We start from the raw sequence: 19,367 nt of genomic DNA, 5'->3' as shown, positions 1-19,367 counted from the left end.
TAACGAATCACTTTGCAAGTTTTTCTCAAACCTCATGCAAAGTGAATTTGAAATTTCCATGATAGGCGAACTCAACTTCTTCCTTGGTCTTCAAATCAAACAAGGAAAAGAAGGAACTTTCGTTAGCCAAACCAAATATTGCAAGGAATTGCTCAAAAGATTTGGAATGGACAATGCTAAGGCAATGGACACACCAATGAGCACTACTTGCTACCTTGACAAAGATGAACAAGGTAAAAGCATAGATGTAAGAAGTATAGAGGCATGATAGGATCATTACTTTATCTAACGGCAAGTAGGCCAGATATCATGTTTAGTGTATGCATGTGTGCGAGATACCAAGCTAATCCTAAGGAATCTCACTTAAGTGCGGTGAAAAGGATTATGAAGTATCTCATAGGAACATTAAATGTTGGATTGTGGTATCCGAAAGGATCCACTTGTGATTTGATTGGTTATTCCGATTCCGATTTTGCCGGTTGCAAATTGGATAGGAAAAGCACTAGCGGCACTTGTCACTTGCTAGGAAACTCTCTTGTTTCATGGCATAGTAAGAAACAAGTAAGTGTAGCCTTGTCTACCGCGAAGCCGAGTATGTAGCCGCCGGTAGTTGTTGCGCCCAAATTTATGGATGAAACAACAACTTGTGGACTATGGACTCATGCTTGATCAGATTCCTATCAAATGTGATAATACTAGTGCAATAAATTTAACCAAGAATCCGGTTCAACATTCAAGAACCAAGCATATTGAGATTAGACATCACTTCATAAGAGACCATGTTCAAAAGGGTGATGTGGTTATTGAATTTGTCGAAACTAGTAAACAACTAGCGGACATTTTCACTAAACCTTTATGTAAAGAAAGTTTTTTTAACATCCGAAATGAACTTGGTATCTTGGATTCTAATCTAATATGATTTGTTTGAATTCATTGTATTTATATTGCTATTTTTGTATCTCTTACTAACTTAAGCATTGGAGATATCCAATTAGCCATTGTTTTGTAGGTTTATGAGTTGATGAATGAGTGATTAATCTTGAGGTAGATTGAAGAATTTGAAGATTATAAACAATGGAGGATCAACAAATTGAAGTTTATAATGGTTTAAGTGAGTATATACATGATGGAACTCAAAGGATTGAAGAAAGAACCACCAAAGGATGAAAATTTGGTGATTTTGGGCAAAATGATGCATGTTGCATCGATGCAACCAAGCTTTGCATCGATGCAAAGCACACAACGTGCTATGTGCATCGATGCAAAGCCTATTGCATCGATGCAAACACGACCAAATTGCACAAAAACACGTGAATTTGGCATTTTTGAGCAACAAAACCCCACTTTTTCATCATCTTCAACCTCACAACTCATATCCCCACATTCAAACCTCCATAACCTCCAAAACAAGCTCACATATAGCTTCATACAACTCACAAAACTTTGATACCCACTACAAACAAATTACATATTTGAAGTCCCCACATTCTCCTCTACAAAACCCATAAAACAAAATCATCCACAATGCCTAGAATCAAGAGAACCATCAAGAAGTCAAAAGGCTCTTCAAGTGTGGTTCCACCTCCAAATGATCATCCTTTGGCAAGGTACTTTGCTTCTAATGAAGATCTTCAATTCTATGAGGCAAGGCTCGCCGGAAGAAAGGAAACTCCTCCGAGGTATTTGGATCCGACCCTTCTTGTCATTCATAAGTTTGATACTCTTAAGGCTATTCTAGTTCATCAAGGCCTCATGGATTTTGTTCAAATTAAGAGTAAATATTATCCGGATTTAGTTGCCATAGCCTATAGTACACTCATGATTGAGATTGATGAGGAAGATGAATCAAATTTCACATTATTCTTCAAGATAGGAAGAAAGGATTATAGGCTAGATGGTGATGAGTTAGCCACCATTTGGGAGTTGCCAAATCAAGGTGACTTGTTTCAAGGTGGTAAAACCCCAATTGATGAATGGGGTTATTCAAAGGACAATGCCATGCATTTGTTCAACCTTGTACAAGGAGCTCACTCCAAAATTAGTTGCAATTCAATGAGTGCGGAACATAGAACTTTGTTATATCTAGTCACCTATGTATTGCAACCTAGAATATCCGGGCATGCGAATGTAAATGATGAAGATTTGATTGTCATGTGGGCTATGATGAATGGGATTAAGATTAATTGGCCATACTTTATAGTACAACATATGATTAGGCTCAAGATGAAGGATAGGAATGGTGGATTAGGATTCCTTTGCCTATGGTCTAAAGTCTTTGATTATGTTGGTATTGATGTATCAAATGAGATTGCCAAGGAAGTACCACCTCAATCTTGTATCAACACTCATCTTCTCAACAAAATGGGAAGAAGAAATGTTGATGAACAAGGTCCTCAAGAGCAAGCTCCTCCACAAGCACCTCAAGCTCAAGAACCACCCTCCTTGGTTGATGTAATGAGAGAATTACAATCCATCAACCAAAACATCCAAAGGATTGAAGTAGAGCATGGTAGGCAACTTGAAGCACTTAATCGTCGTGTGTCTCGTGTAGATCATCGCACGGGTCGCTTGGATCGTCGTATTGATGACTTATATGAGCATTTCGGCATCCACCTACCGTATGAAGAGGATAATGATGATGATGAAGACCAAGATTGATTGTCTCCTCTTCATCAAGTCACTTTTTATTGCTTTATGTTTATTTGATTATATGAATTGTTAAACTAACTCCTAGTAAGCTAAGGATTTCTATTATGGTTTAAATACTTTGATATTTCCTTCATAATTTTGTTTAATGATTAATGCTTGTATGCTTATTTGGTGACTAACTCAAAATAGGCTTGGTACCCCTATTTTAAGTTAATATGCATGCTTTGACATATTTCACTTCTTTAGGGGGAATTATGCATGCTTGTTATATATAAAAAGAGGAAATCAAATTCTTTTTGAAAGGGGGAATATCTCATCCTTGAGATTAATAGAGAAATTGAACTTAAAAAAAAATTCATTGTTTTATGCATGCTTCTATGACACATTTCAAACTCCTTTCTTTTTGATAATGTCAAAAGGGGGAAGAGAAGTTTGAGGATATTTGAAGTTTTGAACTTTTGAAAAAGAAGAAGTTTGAGGATTTGAAAAGAAGAAATAAGTTTGCGAAACAATGATTTCAAAAAGACTTCCGCTAAGCAAAAACTTTGATATCTAAATCGTTTTCTTTGATAAACGCCCTTTAAAGGAACAAATGCACATATTTAGGGGAACTCCTGCAAAATTTTTTTGTGAAGTCTTCTCCAAAGCTTTCTATAAAACAAAGTGCATTATTGTTGCTTTCAAAATCATTTATAAATGCATATCCTCAAAATTGGTTTGTCATTATCAAAAAGGGGAAAATTGTAAATCATGTTGCTTGTATGCGAAGTTTGTATTCGTAGGTTTTGATGAATGACAAACCAACAAACGACATGAAAAACAAACCAACAAACAACTTGAATGAACAAGCATGTTGAAAGATCAACCAACATTCAACGTTGAGGAATGAAGAGTTGAAAGCAACACAACAACAACAAGAAACTCAAGTCCACAACATTTGAAGACAAGTATAGTGTCTTAGGACTTAGGTAACTTCTTGTTAAGAACCAATTGCTAAATCTCTCAACACACACTCACAAAATGTTTTGATTATCATATCATATGCACATCTTGCAATTCGATGCTAGCCAAATGGTTTAAAACTTGTTTTCAAAGGTACAAAAGCATAGGAATTGACTCCAACAAGTTTGAGATCAATCCTAAGTATTTTGAAGTGATTTTAAGCCATTCTTTAAGGTTTGCATCGATGCACACTCATCTTTCATCGATGCAAAGCATGCAACGACTTGTTGCATCGATGCAAAGATGTTTGCATCGATGCAACCTAGCTGAAAATTCAAATTTCAGCTTCAAAGACACATTTGCATCGATGCAAAGTGTTATGCATCGATGCAAATGATTCAAAAACATAAAAAAACGGCTAGTTTTGACAAAAAGGCTCCATCCCACTAACTCCCCAACGTTTCTAAGGTTTGGGGAGTCTATAAATAGATGGATTGAAGCCTTATTTCATATACTTGAGTATTTGCAAACTATCTTGTTCATATTCTTTCATTCTACACATTTTTAAGGTGTTATAATACACAATTTGAGAGAGCAATATCAATTGGTTCAATAGTGCTAAACTTGTAATCATACACTCTTCTAGAGAGTACTCATTTCATCTCAACAATTCTTTGAGAATTGTTTTCTTGTACACTTTGTAAATTGGAGTGTGATCTCCAAGGTTGAGTCAAGAGTTATAAACACTATAGTCGGTGAGGATACCAAAGAGGTATACTAAGTACTCAAGGCAAATCTTAGAGAAGGTATCTCTAAGTGGAGTGGGTTAGTATACGAGTGGTGATCATATACCGTGAGGTGTTAGAAACTAAGGACTCGGATTGTAAAAGGTTTTGCGCGAGCACCTTGAAGCTTGGCAATAGTGGAACTTCTCAATTACGATTGAGAAAGAAAGTGGACATAGGACAAGGATTGTGCCGAACCACTCTAAATAGCGTTTGCATCTCTCCAAACTCATCTCTTCAAAATTATTGTCTTTTACCTTTGAGCAAATAAATTGTGATCGAAAAGTAGCTTCGTAAGTACTTAAGGAGTAGCTTAAGTCCGATTGGTGAAAAGCTTGATCAATTTATTTGAGTTGGTGTCTATTGGAAAGTAAAAGCTCCTTATAAATGCTTAGTAATTGAATTAAGCTCTTGGAAAAATACTAGTACAATAACACTTTTGTATATTGTCTTTAACTTTCGCAAAAAGATTCATTGTTGTTGCAATACTCAATTCACCCCCCCCTCTTGAGTAATTGTGCATAGGTTCTACAATGATTCATAGCATCATGATTGGAGAAGAAATAGAAGTTCATGAGGTTATATCTCAAGAACTTTATAAGGTGGCGGACAAGTCTTCTACCTTGGCAAGGTTAGCCTTTTCTCATCTCATTTGTCACCTCTGTTATTCGGTTGGAGTTGACATAGAGGGAGACATCCCTATTGATGAGGACAAGCCCATCACTAAGAAGAGGATGGAGCACACAAGAGACCCCACTCATTATGAGATCCCTGAGATACCTCAAGGGATGCACTTTCCTCCACAAAACTATTGGGAGCAGCTAAACACCTCCCTAGGAGAATTGAGTTCCAACATGGGACAACTAAGGGTGGAGCATCAAGAACACTCCATCATCCTCCATGAAATTAGAGAAGATCAAAGAATCATGAGAGAGGAGCAACAAAGACAAGGAAGAGACATTGAGAAGCTCAAGCACTCCATAGGATCTTCTAGAGGAAGAAAGAGCCGCCATCACTAAGGTGGACCCGTTCCTTAATTTCCTTGTTCTTTATTTTCCTGTTTTTCGAAATTTTAGTGCTTATATTTGTCTATGTTTGTGTCTTGTGATCATTAGTGTCTTAGTGTCTATGCCTTAAAGTTATGAATGTCCTATGAATCTGATAGCGCGAAATTGTGATCAATACTTTTCACAACTCAAATAATCCCCGGTGATGAAACCAAAAACTTGGTGTTCAATACCATGGCATAAACACAACTTCGCACAACTAACCAGCAAGTGTACTGGGTCGTCCAAGTAATAAACCTTACGCGAGTTAGGGTCGATCCCACAGAGATTGTTGGTATGAAGCAAGCTATGGTCACCTTGTAAATCTTAGTCAGGCAAACTCAAATGGGTATGGTGATATGCAAATAAAATATAAAGATAAAGATAGAGATACTTATGTAATTCATTGGTAGGAATTTCAGATAAGCGTATGAAGATTCTTTCCCTTCCGTCTCTTTGCTTTCCTACTGTCTTCATCCAATTCTTCCTACTCCTTTCCATGGCAAGCTTAAGCAAGGGTTTCACCGTTGTCAGTGGCTACCTCCCATCCTCTCAGTGGAAATGTTCAACGCACCCTGTCACGGCACGGCTATCCATCTGTCGGTTCTTGATCAGGCCGGAATAGAATCCAGTGATTCTTTTGCGTCTGTCACTAACGCCCCGCCTTCAGGAGTTTGAAGCACGTCACAGTCATCCAATCATTGAATCCTACTCAGAATACCACAGACAAGGTTAGACCTTCCGGATTCTCTTGAATGCCGCCATCAGTTCTAGCCTATACCACGAAGATTCCGGTTAAAGAATCCAAGAGATATTCACCCAGTCTAAGGTAGAACGGAGGTGGTTGTCAGTCACACGTTCATAGGTGAGAATGATGATGAGTGTCACGGATCATCACATTCATCAAGTTGAAGAACAAGTGATATCTTAGAACAAGAACAAGCGGAATTGAATAGAAGAACAATAGTAATTGCATTAATACTCGAGGTACAGCAGAGCTCCACACCTTAATCTATGGTGTGTAGAAACTCCACCATTGAAAATACATAAGAACAAGAGTGATCATTGGTTTTGGCCCCAGAGAGGGAACCAGAAGAACCAAGATGAAAATACAATAGTAAAAGGTCCTACTTATAGAAAACTAGTAGCCTAGGGTGTACAGAGATGAGTAAAAGACATAAAAATCCACTTCCGGGCCCACTTGGTGTGTGCTTGGGCTGAGCAATGAAGCATTTTCGTGTAGAGACTCTTCTTGGAGTTAAACGCCAGCTTTGGTGCCAGTTTGGGCGTTTAACTCCCATTCTTGTGCCAGTTCCGGCGTTTAACGCTGGAATTCCTGAGGGTGACTTTGAACGCCGGTTTGGGCCATCAAATCTTAGGCAAAGTATGGACTATCATATATTGCTGGAAAGCCCAGGATGTCTACTTTCCAACGCCGTTGAGAGCGCGCCAATTGGGCTTCTGTAGCTCCAGAAAAATCCACTTCGAGTGCAGGGAGGTCAGAATCCAATAGCATCTGCAGTCCTTTTTGGTCTCTGAATCAGATTTTTGCTCAGGTCCCTCAATTTCAGCCAGAAAATACCTGAAATCACAGAAAAACACACAAACTCATAGTAAAGTCCAGAAAAGTGAATTTTAACTAAAAACTAATAAAAATATACTAAAAACTATCTAGATCATACTAAAAACATACTAAAAACAATGCCAAAAAGCGTACAAATTATCCACTCATCACAACACCAAACTTAAATTGTTGCTTGTCCTCAAGCAACTGAAAATCAAATAAGATAAAAAGAAGAGAATATGCAATGAATTCCAAAAACATCTATGAAGATCAGTATTAATTAGATGAGCGGGGCTTTTAGCTTTTTGCCTCTGAATAGTTTTGGCATCTCACTCTATCCTTTGAAATTCAGAATGATTGGCTTCTTTAGGAACTCAGAATCCAGATAGTGTTATTGATTCTCCTAGTTAAGTATGATGATTCTTGAACATAGCTACTTATTGAGTCTTGGCTGTGGCCCAAAGCACTCTGTCTTCCAGTATTACCACCGGATACATACATGCCACAGACACATAATTGGGTGAACCTTTTCAGATTGTGACTCAGCTTTGCTAGAGTCCCCAACTAGAGGTGTCCAGGGTTCTTAAGCACACTCTTTTTGCCTTGGATCACAACTTTATTTCTTTCTTTTCTCTATTTTTTTTCGAATATTTTTTTTTCAAAATTTTCTTCTTTTTTTTCATTGCTTTTTTCTTGCTTCAAGAATCATTTTTATGATTTTTCAGATCCTCAGTAACATGTCTCCTTTTTCATCATTCTTTCAAGAGCCAACATTCATGAACCACAAATTCAAAAGACATATGCACTGTTTAAGCATACATTCAGAAGACAAAAATATTGCCACCACATCAAAATAATTAAACTGTTATAAAATTCAAAATTCATGCAATTCTTCTCTTTTTCAATTAAGAACAATTTTTTTCAAGAAAGGTGGTGGATTCATAGGACATTCATAACTTTTAGGCATAGACACTAAGACACTAATGATCACAAGACACAAACATAGATAAACATAAGCACTAAAATTCGAAAAACAGAAAAATAAAGAACAAGGAAATTAAAGAACGGGTCCACCTTAGTGATGGCGGCTTGTTCTTCCTCTTGAAGATCCTATGGAGTGCTTGAGCTCCTCAATGTCTCTTCCTTGTCTTTGTTGCTCCTCTCTCATGATTCTTTGATCTTCTCTAATTTCATGGAGGATGATGGAGTGTTCTTGATGCTCCACCCTTAGTTGTCCCATGTTGGAACTCAATTCTCCTAGGGAGGTGTTTAGTTGCTCCTAATAGTTTTGTGGAGGAAAGTGCATCCCTTGAGGTATCTCAGGGATCTCATGATGAGTGGGGTCTCTTGTGTGCTCCATCCTCTTCTTAGTGATGGGCTTGTCCTCATCAATAGGGATGTCTCCCTCTATGTCAACTCCAACTGAATAACAGAGGTGACAAATGAGATGAGGGAAGGCTAACCTTGCCAAGGTAGAAGACTTGTCCGCCACCTTATAAAGTTCTTGAGATATAACCTCATGAACTTCTATTTCTTCTCCATTCATGATGCTATGAATCATAATAGCCCGGTCTATGGTAACTTCGGACCGGTTGCTAGTGGGAATGATTGAGCATTGAATAAACTCCAACCATCCTCTAGCCACGGGTTTGAGGTCATGCCTTCTCAATTGAACCGACTTCCCTCTTGAATCTCTCTTCCATTGGGCGCCTTCTTCACATATGACTGTGAGGACTTGGTCCAACCTTTGAACAAAGTTGACCCTTCTAGTGTAAGGATGTTCATCTCCTTGCATCATGGGCAAGTTGAATGCCAACCTTACCCTTTCCGGACTAAAATCCAAGTATTTCCCCCGAACCATAGTAAGATAATTCTTTGGATCCGGGTTCATACTTTGATCATGGTTCTTGGTGATCCATGCATTGGCATAGAACTCTTGAACCATTAAGATTCCGACTTGTTGAATGGGGTTGGTAAGAACTTCCCAACCTCTTCTTCGGATCTCATGTCGGATCTTCGGATATTCACTCTTTTTGAGTGAGAAAGGGACCTCGGGGATCACCTTCTTCAAGGCCACAACTTCATAGAAGTGGTCTTGATGCACCCTTGAGATGAATCTCTCCATCTCCCATGACTCGGAGGTGGAAGCTTTTGCCTTCCCTTTCCTCTTTCTAGAGGTTTCTCCGGCGTTGGATGCCATAAATGGTTATGGAAAAACAAAAAGCAATGCTTTTACCACACCAAACTTAAAAGGTTTGCTCGTTCTCGAGCAAAAGAAGAAAGAAGAGAGTAGAAGAAGAAGAAATGAGGAAGAAGGGAATGGCTTTGTGTTCGGCCAAAAGGGGGAGAAGTGGTGTTTAGGTTGTGTGAAAATGAAGGAGTAAAGATGGGTTTATATAGGAGAGGGGGAAGGGTAGGGTTCGGTCACTTGAGGGTGGGTTTGGGTGGGAAAGTGGTTTGAATTTGAATGGTGAGGTAGGTGGGGTTTTATGAAGGATGGATGTGAGTGGTGAAGAGAAAGATGGAATTTGATAGGTAAAGGGTTTTTAGGGAAGAGGTGTTGAGGTGATTGGTGAATGGGTGAAGAAGAGAGAGAGTGGTGGGGTAGGTGGGGATCCTGTGGGGTCCACAGATCCTGAGGTGTCAAGGAAAAGTCATCCCTACGCCAAATGGCATGAAAAAATGCGTTTTTAGCCATTTCTGGCGTTAAACGCCGGGCTGGTGCCCATTTCTGGCGTTTAACGCCAGCTTCTTGCCCTTTTCTGGCGTTTAACGCCAGTCTGGTGCCTCTTTCTGGCGTTAAACGCCCAGAATGGTGCCAGACTGGGCGTTAAATGCCCATCTGCTAACCTTACTGGCGTTTAAACGCCAGTAGGTGCGTCCTCCAGGGTGTGCTGTTTTTCTTCCTGTTTTTCATTCTGTTTTTGCTCTTTTCATTGATTTTGTGACTTCTCATGATCATCAACCTACAAAAAACATAAAATAACAAAAGAAAATAGTTAATTATAAAACATTGGGTTGCCTCCCAACAAGCGCTTCTTTAATGTCATTAGCTTGACAGAGGACTCTCATGGAGCCTCAGAAATGCTCAGAGCTATGTTGGAACCTCCCAACACCAAAATTTAAAGTTTGAATGTGGGGGCTCAACACCAAACTTAGAAGTTGGTTGTGGCCTCCCAACACCAAACTTAGAGTTTGACTGTGGGGGCTCTGTTTGGCTCTGTTTTGAGAGAAGCTCTTCATGCTTCCTCTCCATGATGACAGAGGGATATCCTTTAAACACCAAGGATTCTTCATTCACTTGAATGATCAACTCTCCTCTATCAACATCAATCACAGCCTTTGCTGTGGCTAGGAAGGGTCTGCCAAGGATGATGGATTCATCCAGGCACTTCCCAGTCTCTAGGACTATGAAATCAGTAGGGATGTAATGGTCTTCAACTTTTACCAAAACATCCTCTACAAGTCCATGGGCTTGTTTTCTTGAGTTGTCTGCCATCTCTAGTGAGATTTTTGCAGCTTGCACCTCAAAGATCCCTAGCTTCTCCATTACAGAGAGAGGCATGAGGTTTACACTTGACCCTAAGTCACACAAGGCCTTCTTGAAGGTCATGGTGCCTATGGTACAAGGTATTGAAAACTTCCCAGGATCCTGTCTCTTTTGAGGCAGTTTCTGCCTAGACAAGTCATCCAGTTCTTTGGTGAGCAAAAGGGGTTCATCCTCCCAAGTCTCATTTCCAAATAACTTGTCATTTAGCTTCATGATTGCTCCAAGGTATTTAGCAACTTGCTCTTCAGTGACATACTCATCCTCTTCAGAGGAAAAATACTCATCAGAGCTCATGAATGGCAGAAGTAAGTCCAATGGAATTTCTATGGTCTCATTTTGAGCCTCAGATTCCCATGGTTCCTCATTGGGGAACTCAGTGGAGGCCAGTGGACGTCCATTGAGGTCTTCCTCAGTGGCGTTCACTGCCTCTCCTTCCTCCCAAAATTCGGCCATGTTGATGGCCTTGCACTCTCCTTTTGGATTTTCTTCTGTGTTGCTTGGAAGAGTACTAGCAGGGAGTTCAGTAATTCTCTTGCTCAGCTGACCCACTTGTGCCTCCAAGTTTCTAATGGAGGACCTTGTTTCAGTCATGAAACTTTGAGTGGTTTTGATTAGATCAGAGACCATGGTTGCTAAGTCAGAGGTATTCTACTTAGAACTCTCTGTCTGTTGCTGAGAAGATGATGGAAAAGGCTTGCTATTGCTAAACCTGTTTCTTCCACCATTATTATTGTTGAAACCTTGTTGAGGTCTCTGTTGATCCTTTCATGAGAGATTTGGATGATTTTTCCATGAAGAATTATAGGTGTTCCCATAGGGTTCTCCCATGTAATTCACCTCTTCTATTGAAGGGTTCTCAGGATCATAAGCTTTTTCCTCAGATGAAGCTTCTTTAGTACTGCTTGGTGCATTTTGCATTCCAGACAGACTTTGAGAAATCATATTGACTTGTTGAGTCAATATTTTGTTCTGAGCCAATAGGGCATTCAGAGTGTCAATCTCAAGAACTCCTTTCTTCTGACTAGTCCCATTGTTCACAGGATTTCTTTCAGAAGTGTACATGAATTGGTTATTTGCAACCATTTCAATCAGCTCTTGAGCTTCTGTAGGCGTCTTCTTCAGATGAAGAGATCCTCCAGCAGAGCTATCCAAAGACATTTTGGATAGTTCAGACAGACCATCATAGAAAATACCTATGATGCTCCATTCAGAAAGCATATCAGATGGACACTTTCTGATTAATTGTTTGTATCTTTCCCAAGCTTCATAGAGGGATTCTCCTTCCTTCTGTCTGAAGGTTTGGACTTCCACTCTAAGCTTACTCAATTTTTGAGGTGGAAAGAACTTTGCCAAGAAGGCATTGACTAGCTTTTCCCAAGAGTCCAGGCTTTCTTTAGGTTGAGAGTCCAACCATGTTCTAGCTCTGTCTCTTACAGCAAAAGGGAATAGCATAAGACTATAGACCTCAGGGTCAACCCCATTAGTCTTGACAGTGTCACAGATTTGCAAGAATTCAGCTAAAAACTGATGAGGATCTTCCAATGGAAGTCCATGGAACTTGCAATTCTGTTGCATTAGAGAAACTAATTGAGGCTTAAGCTCAAAGTTGTTTGCTCCAATGGCAGGGATAGAGATGCTTCTCCCATAGAAGTCAGGAGTAGGTGCAGTAAAGTCACCCAGCACCTTCCTTGCATTGTTGGCATTGTTGTTGTTTTCGGCTGCCATAGGTTCTTCTTCCTTGAAGAATTCGGTTAGGTCCTCTACAGAGAGTTGTGCCTTAGCTTCTCTTAGCTTTCGCTTCAAGGTCCTTTCAGGTTCAGGATCAGCCTCAACAAGAATGCTTTTGTCTTTGCTCCTGCTCATAAGAAAGAGAAGAGAACAAGAAATGTGGAATCCTCTATGTCACAGTATAGAGATTCCTTGAGGTGTCAGAGGAAAAGAAAAATGAAAGGCAGAAGTAGAAAATTCAAACTTATCAAAGAAGATGGAGTTCGAATTGTGCATTAAGGGATAGTGTTAGTCCATAAATAGAAGGATGTGAGAAGAAGGGAAGTGATTTTCGAAAATTAAGTAAGAAATTTTGAAAACATTTTGAAAAACACTAATTAATTTTTGAAAACCAAGAGTGGGAAAGAGGTAAAGTGATTTTTGAAAAAGATTTTGAAATTAGAACTCAAAAAGATTTGATTGAAAACTATTTTGAAAAAGATGTGGTTAAGAAGATATGATTGATTTTAAAAAGATGTGATTGAGAAGATATGATTTGAAAAACATTTTAAAAAGATGTGATTTTGGAAATTAATAACTTGCCTAACAAGAAAAGATATGATTCAAACATTAAACCTTTCTCAACAGAAAAGGCAACATACTTGAAATGTTGAATCAAATCATTAATTGATAGCAAGTATCTTTGAAAAAGGAAAGAAATTGATTTTGAAAGAGATTTGATTGAAAAGATATGATTTGAAAAAGATTTGATTTTGAAAAACTTTGAAAACTTGAAAAAAAATTGATTTGAAAACAAAATATTCCCTCTTGTGCCATCCTGGCGTTAAACGCCCAGAATGGTGCACATTCTGGCGTTTAACGCCCAAAACTATACCTTTTTGGGCGTTAAACGCCCAACCAGATACCCTGGCTGGCGTTTAAACGCCAGTCTATCCTTCTTCACTGGGCGTTTTGAACGCCCAGCTTTTTCTGTACAATTCCTCTGCAGTATGTTCTGAATCTTCAATTCTCTGTATTATTGACTTGAAAAGACACAAATTAAAAATATTTTTGGATTTTTAATAGTGAGGAATAATCAAAATGCAACTAAAATCAGATAACAATGCATGCAAGACACCAAACTTAGCAGTTTGTATACTACTGACACTAATGAGAATGCATATGAGACACACAAGACACTCAAGTCAAGAGAATTCAAAGATTAAGAGTAAGAAATCATCAATAACAACTTGAAGATCCTTAAGACACATGAATGAATGCAAGAAGAACAGAAACATGCAATTGACACCAAACTTAAAATGAAACACTAGACTCAAACAAGAAATATTTTTGGATTTTATGATTTTGTAAATTTTTTTTTTGATTTTCGAAAATTAGGTGGAAAAAGGTATCAAAATTCTTAATGAGAATTCCAGGAATCAGTGCAATGCTAGTCTAAGACTCCGGTCCAGGAATTAGACATGGCTTCACAGCCAGCCAAACTTTCAAAGAAAGCTTCGGTCCAAAACACTAGACATGGCCAATGGCCAGCCAAGCCTTAGCAGATCACTGCTCCAAAAGCAAGATTGATAGAAATCAACAAGCTCTTGTGATGATAAGTTGAAACCTCGGTCCAATGGAATTAGACATGGCTTCACAGCCAGCCAGATTTCAACAAATCATCATGAAACTCTAGAATTCATCTTTAAGAACTTCGAAAAAAAATACCTAATCTAAGCAACAAGATGAACCGTCAGTTGTCCAAACTCAACAATCCCCGGCAACGGCGCCAAAAACTTGATAGCGCGAAATTGTGATCAATACTTTTCACAACTCAAATAATCCCCGGTGATGAAAACAAAAACTTGGTGTTCAATACCATGGCATAAACACAACTTCGCACAACTAACCAGCAAGTGTACTGGGTCGTCCAAGTAATAAACCTTACGCGAGTAAGGGTCGATCCCACAGAGATTGTTGGTATGAAGCAAGCTATGGTCACCTTGTAAATCTTAGTCAGGCAAACTCAAATGGGTATGGTGATATGCGAATAAAATATAAAGATAAAGATAGAGATACTTATGTAATTCATTGGTAGGAATTTCAGATAAGCGTATGAAGATGCTTTCCCTTCCGTCTCTTTGCTTTCCTACTGTCTTCATCCAATTCTTCCTACTCCTTCCCATGGCAAGCTTAAGCAAGGGTTTCACCGTTGTCAGTGGCTACCTCCCATCCTCTCAGTGGAAATGTTCAACGCACCCTGTCACGGCACGGCTATCCATCTGTCGGTTCTCGATCAGGCCGGAATAGAATCCAGTGATTCTTTTGCGTCTGTCACTAACGCCCCGCCTTCAGGAGTTTAAAGCACGTCACAGTCATCCAATCATTGAATCCTACTCAGAATACCACAGACAAGGTTAGACCTTCCGGATTCTCTTGAATGCCGCCATCAGTTCTAGCCTATACCACGAAGATTCCGGTTAAATAATCCAAGAGATATTCACCCAGTCTAAGGTAGAACGGAGGTGGTTGTCAGTCACACGTTCATAGGTGAGAATGATGATGAGTGTCACGGATCATCACATTCATCAAGTTGAAGAACAAGTGATATCTTAGAACAAGAACAAGCGGAATTGAATAGAAGAACAATAGTAATTGCATTAATACTCGAGGTACAGCAGAGCTCCACACCTTAATCTATGGTGTGTAGAAACTCCACCATTGAAAATACATAAGAACAAGAGTGATCATTGGTTTCGGCCCCAGAGAGGGAACCAGAAGAACCAAGATGAAAATACAATAGTAAAAGGTCCTACTTATAGAAAACTAGTAGCCTAGGGTGTACAGAGATGAGTAAAAGACATAAAAATCCACTTCCGGGCCCACTTGGTGTGTGCTTGGGCTGAGCAATGAAGCATTTTCGTGTAGAGACTCTTCTTGGAGTTAAACGCCAGCTTTGGTGCCAGTTTGGGCGTTTAACTCCCATTCTTGTGCCAGTTCCGGCGTTTAACGCTGGAATTCCTGAGGGTGACTTTGAACGCCGGTTTGGGCCATCAAATCTTGGGCAAAGTATGGACTATCATATATTTCTGGAAAGCCCAGGATGTCTACTTTCCAACGCCGTTGAGAGCGCGCCAATTGGGCTTCTGTAGCTCCATAAAATCCACTTCGAGTGCAGGGAGGTCAGAATCCAACAGCATCTGCAGTCCTTTTTGGTCTCTGAATCAGATTTTTGCTCAGGTCCCTCAATTTCAGCCAGAAAATACCTGAAATCACAGAAAAACACACAAACTCATAGTAAAGTCCAGAAAAGTGAATTTTAACTAAAAACTAATAAAAATATAATAAAAACTATCTAGATCATACTAAAAACATACTAAAAACAATGCCAAAAAGCGTACAAATTATCCGCTCATCAGAATCCATCACCTTTCTTGAATGAAAAATGTTCTTAATTGAAAAAGAAAAGAATTGCATGAATTTTGAATTTTATAACAGTTTGATTATTTTGATGTGGTGGCAATACTTTTGTTTTCTGAATGTATGCTTAAACAGTGCATATGTCTTTTGAATTTGTGATTCATGAATGTTGGCTCTTGAAAGAATGATGAAAAAGGAGACATGTTACTGAGGATCTGAAAAATCATTAAAATGATTCTTGAAGCAAGAAAAAGTAGTGATTCAAAAAAAAAGTTCGAAAAAAAAAAGAAAGAAAAAGAAAGAAAAAGAAAGAAATAAAGTTGTGATCCAAGGCAAAAAGAGTGTGCTTAAGAACCCTGGACACCTCTAATTGGGGACTCTAGCAAAGCTGAGTCACAATCTGAAAAGGTTCACCCAATTATTTGTCTGTGGCATGTATGTATCCGGTGGTAATACTGGAAGACAGAGTGCTTTGGGCCACGGCCAAAACTCAATAAGTAGCTATGTTCAAGAATCATCATACTTAACTAGGAGAATCAATAACACTATCTGGATTCTGAGTTCCTAAAGAAGCCAACCATTCTGAATTTCAAAGGATAGAGTGAGATGCCAAAACTGTTCAGAGGCAAAAAGCTAAAAGCCCCGCTCATCTAATTGATACTGATCTTCATAGATGTTTTTGGAATTCATTGCATATTCTCTTCTTTTTATCTTATTTGATTTTCAGTTGCTTGAGGACAAGCAACAATTTAAGTTTGGTGTTGTGATGAGCGGATAATTTGTACGCTTTTTGGCATTGTTTTTAGTATGTTTTTAGTATGATCTAGTTAGTTTTTAATATATTTTTATTAGTTTTTAGTTAAAATTCACTTTTCTGGACTTTACTATGAGTTTGTGTGTTTTTCTGTGATTTCAGGTATTTTCTGGCTGAAATTGAGGGATCTGAGCAAAAATCTGATTCAGAGACTGAAAAGGACTGCAGATGCTGTTGGATTCTGACCTCCCTACACTCGAAGTGGATTTTCTGGAGCTACAGAAGCCCAATTGGCGCGCTCCCAACGGCGTTGGAAAGTAGAAATCCTGGGCTTTCCAGCAATATATGATAGTTTATACTTTTCCCAAGATTTGATGGCCCAAACCGGCGTTCAAAGTCACCCTCAGAATTCCCAGCGTTAAATGCCGGAACTGGCACCAAAATGGGAGTTAAACGCCCAAACTGGCACTAAAGCTGGCGTTTAACTCCAGAAGGAGTCTCTACACGAAAATGCTTCATTGCTCAGCCCAGGCACACACCATGTGGGCCCGGAAGTGGATTTTTATGTCATTTACTCATCTCTGTAAACCTTAGGCTACTAGTTCTCTATAAGTAGGACCTTTTACTATTGTATTGAGATATCGGGGTAGTTATCTTTGTTCTGATGCTATCTTAGATCACTGGGAGGCTGGCCATTCAGCCATGCCTAGACCTTATTCTTATGTATTTTCAACGGTGGAGTTTCTACACACCATAGATTAAGGTGTGCAGCTCTGCTGTACCTCGAGTATTAATGCAATTACTATTGTTCTTCTATTCAATTCCGCTTGTTCTTGTTCTAAGATATCACTTGTTCTTCAACTTGATGAATGTGATGATCCGTGACACTCATCATCATTCTCACCTATGAACGTGTGACTGACAACCACCTCCGTTCTACCTTAGACTGGGTGAATATCTCTTGGATTCTTTAACCGGAATCTTCGTGGTATAGGCTAGAACTGATGGTGGCATTCAAGAGAATCCGGAAGGTCTAACCTTGTCTGTGGTATTCTGAGTAGGATTCAATGATTGAATGACTGTGACGTGCTTCAAACTCCTGAGGGCGGGGCGTTAGTGACAGACGCAAAAGAATCACTGGATTCTATTCCGGCCTGATCGAGAACCGACAGATGGATAGCCGTGCCGTGACAGGGTGCGTTGAACATTTCCACTGAGAGGATGGGAGGTAGCCACTGACAACGGTGAAACCCTTGCTTGAGCTTGCCATGGAAAGGAGTAGGAAGAATTGGATGAAGACAGTAGGAAAGCAGAGAGATGGAAGGGACAAGCATCTTCATACGCTTATCTGAAATTCCTACCAATGAATTACATAAGTATCTCTATCTTTATCTTTATGTTTTATTCGCATATCACCATACCCATTTGAGTTTTCCTGACTAAGATTTACAAGGTGACCATAGCTTGCTTCATACCAACAATCTCTGTGGGATCGACCCTTACTCGCGTAAGGTTTATTACTTGGACGACCCAGTACACTTGCTGGTTAGTTGTGCGAAGTTGTGTTTATGCCATGGTATTGAACACCAAGTTTTTGGATTCATTACCGGGGATTATTTGATTTGTGAAAAGTATTGATCACAATTTCGCGCTACCAGTGTCCGACCTCGAGGGGCGAGAGCTGCCAAGGTCATGGCATGCCTATTCCTAAGAAGGTACTATAGTTAGAAAGTAATAAAGATCTTAGGTCAAGGTGCACTTTTTTTCTTGAAAAGGTTTTTTAACGAGGCGCCAGGCCAAGATCTACCAAATTACCCGACCTAGAAGGGTAAGCACTTGTGTGTTCATATATTTATTTATATCTTTGTTTCATTTGAATAAAATTTATCGATTCCCTAAAAAGTTTCTTACCAAGACGCATTGATCTAAGCTCATAAAACACAAAAATTCATCGACCGATTACAAAGAGACCGGCAAGGCAAAAACCAAATTTATCGCCCGATTACAAAGAGGTCGGCAAGGTGAAAGTGATAAAAGCAGATTAATGAAGGAAGTTATAAAAAGTAACCCATAGAAAGCGACCTGACGAGGTCTGACTAAAAATGGATTACTAAAAATAACTTAAGAAGGCCTGACAGAGAAGTCGGATGATGAATGGAAGATTGATGGTATAGAATTTCACTAAGAAATCTCGTTACAAGTATAGTCTCTAAACCAATCAATAATCCTTTCATACAAAAATTTGTTTGTCACAAGTAACAAACCCCTAATAATCTATAAACCGGAGTATTGAAACCTCGGGTTGTCTCTCAAAGAATTGCAAGGTAGTGTTCTTGTTATTGGTTATGGATTGCATATTTTGGGGTTTCGGATGAGGAACATGAAAAGTAAATGACAATGAAATTCTAATGATAAAACGGTCTTGGCAAGGATTGGTGATCAAGGATCTCTATCCTTATTACTAACCACAACATGATAATTGCAAGGATCAATCCCACTAAGTCATCCTTTAACTAATAGCAAAGGAAAGTCAAGTATGCTATATCAATTCAAGTCCATAAGTCCTAGCTTCCCACTAATTGAATTAATGAGAGCTAGAGTCAATGGCCATCAATTATCAATCACTTAGACATTAGTAACCCAAGAATTCCTAAGTTACCTTTCCAAGCCAAGAACATAAAATTCTACTCTAAAATCCAACCAAGGATTCAATCAAACACTTTGAAGGCACAAAGGGAAAGCATAGTAAAATCACAACAAGAATGAATTCTAACAACAATTAAATGCAAGGAATTGACAACAACAATCAAGGAAATCACAATTAACATGAATTACCTCGAATTGCATTAAAAGAAAATAAAAGAACAAAAGTAGATCTACAACAAAGTATAGTGACAAAATAAGGAAAACTACAACAAGAGAATAGAGGAACTAGATGTAACAACAAGGA

General features: G+C 39.0%; 1 non-coding gene across 1 annotated transcript; it reads left to right on the top strand.

Moving 5' to 3' along the window:
* Window positions 1-11,748: 11,748 nt before the first annotated feature.
* On the top strand, window positions 11,749-11,856 carry LOC112798551 (small nucleolar RNA R71). The gene has a single exon (XR_003200159.1). It is a non-coding gene; the product is annotated as a small nucleolar RNA R71 (small nucleolar RNA).
* Window positions 11,857-19,367: the final 7,511 nt, after the last annotated feature.

This window comes from Arachis hypogaea, chromosome 4 (genome assembly GCF_003086295.3).
Source record: "Arachis hypogaea cultivar Tifrunner chromosome 4, arahy.Tifrunner.gnm2.J5K5, whole genome shotgun sequence".
NCBI classification, from domain to species: domain Eukaryota; kingdom Viridiplantae; phylum Streptophyta; class Magnoliopsida; order Fabales; family Fabaceae; genus Arachis; species Arachis hypogaea.
The sequence above is the reverse complement of the archived record's forward strand: the minus strand, read 5'-3'. Positions and strand labels throughout refer to the sequence as shown.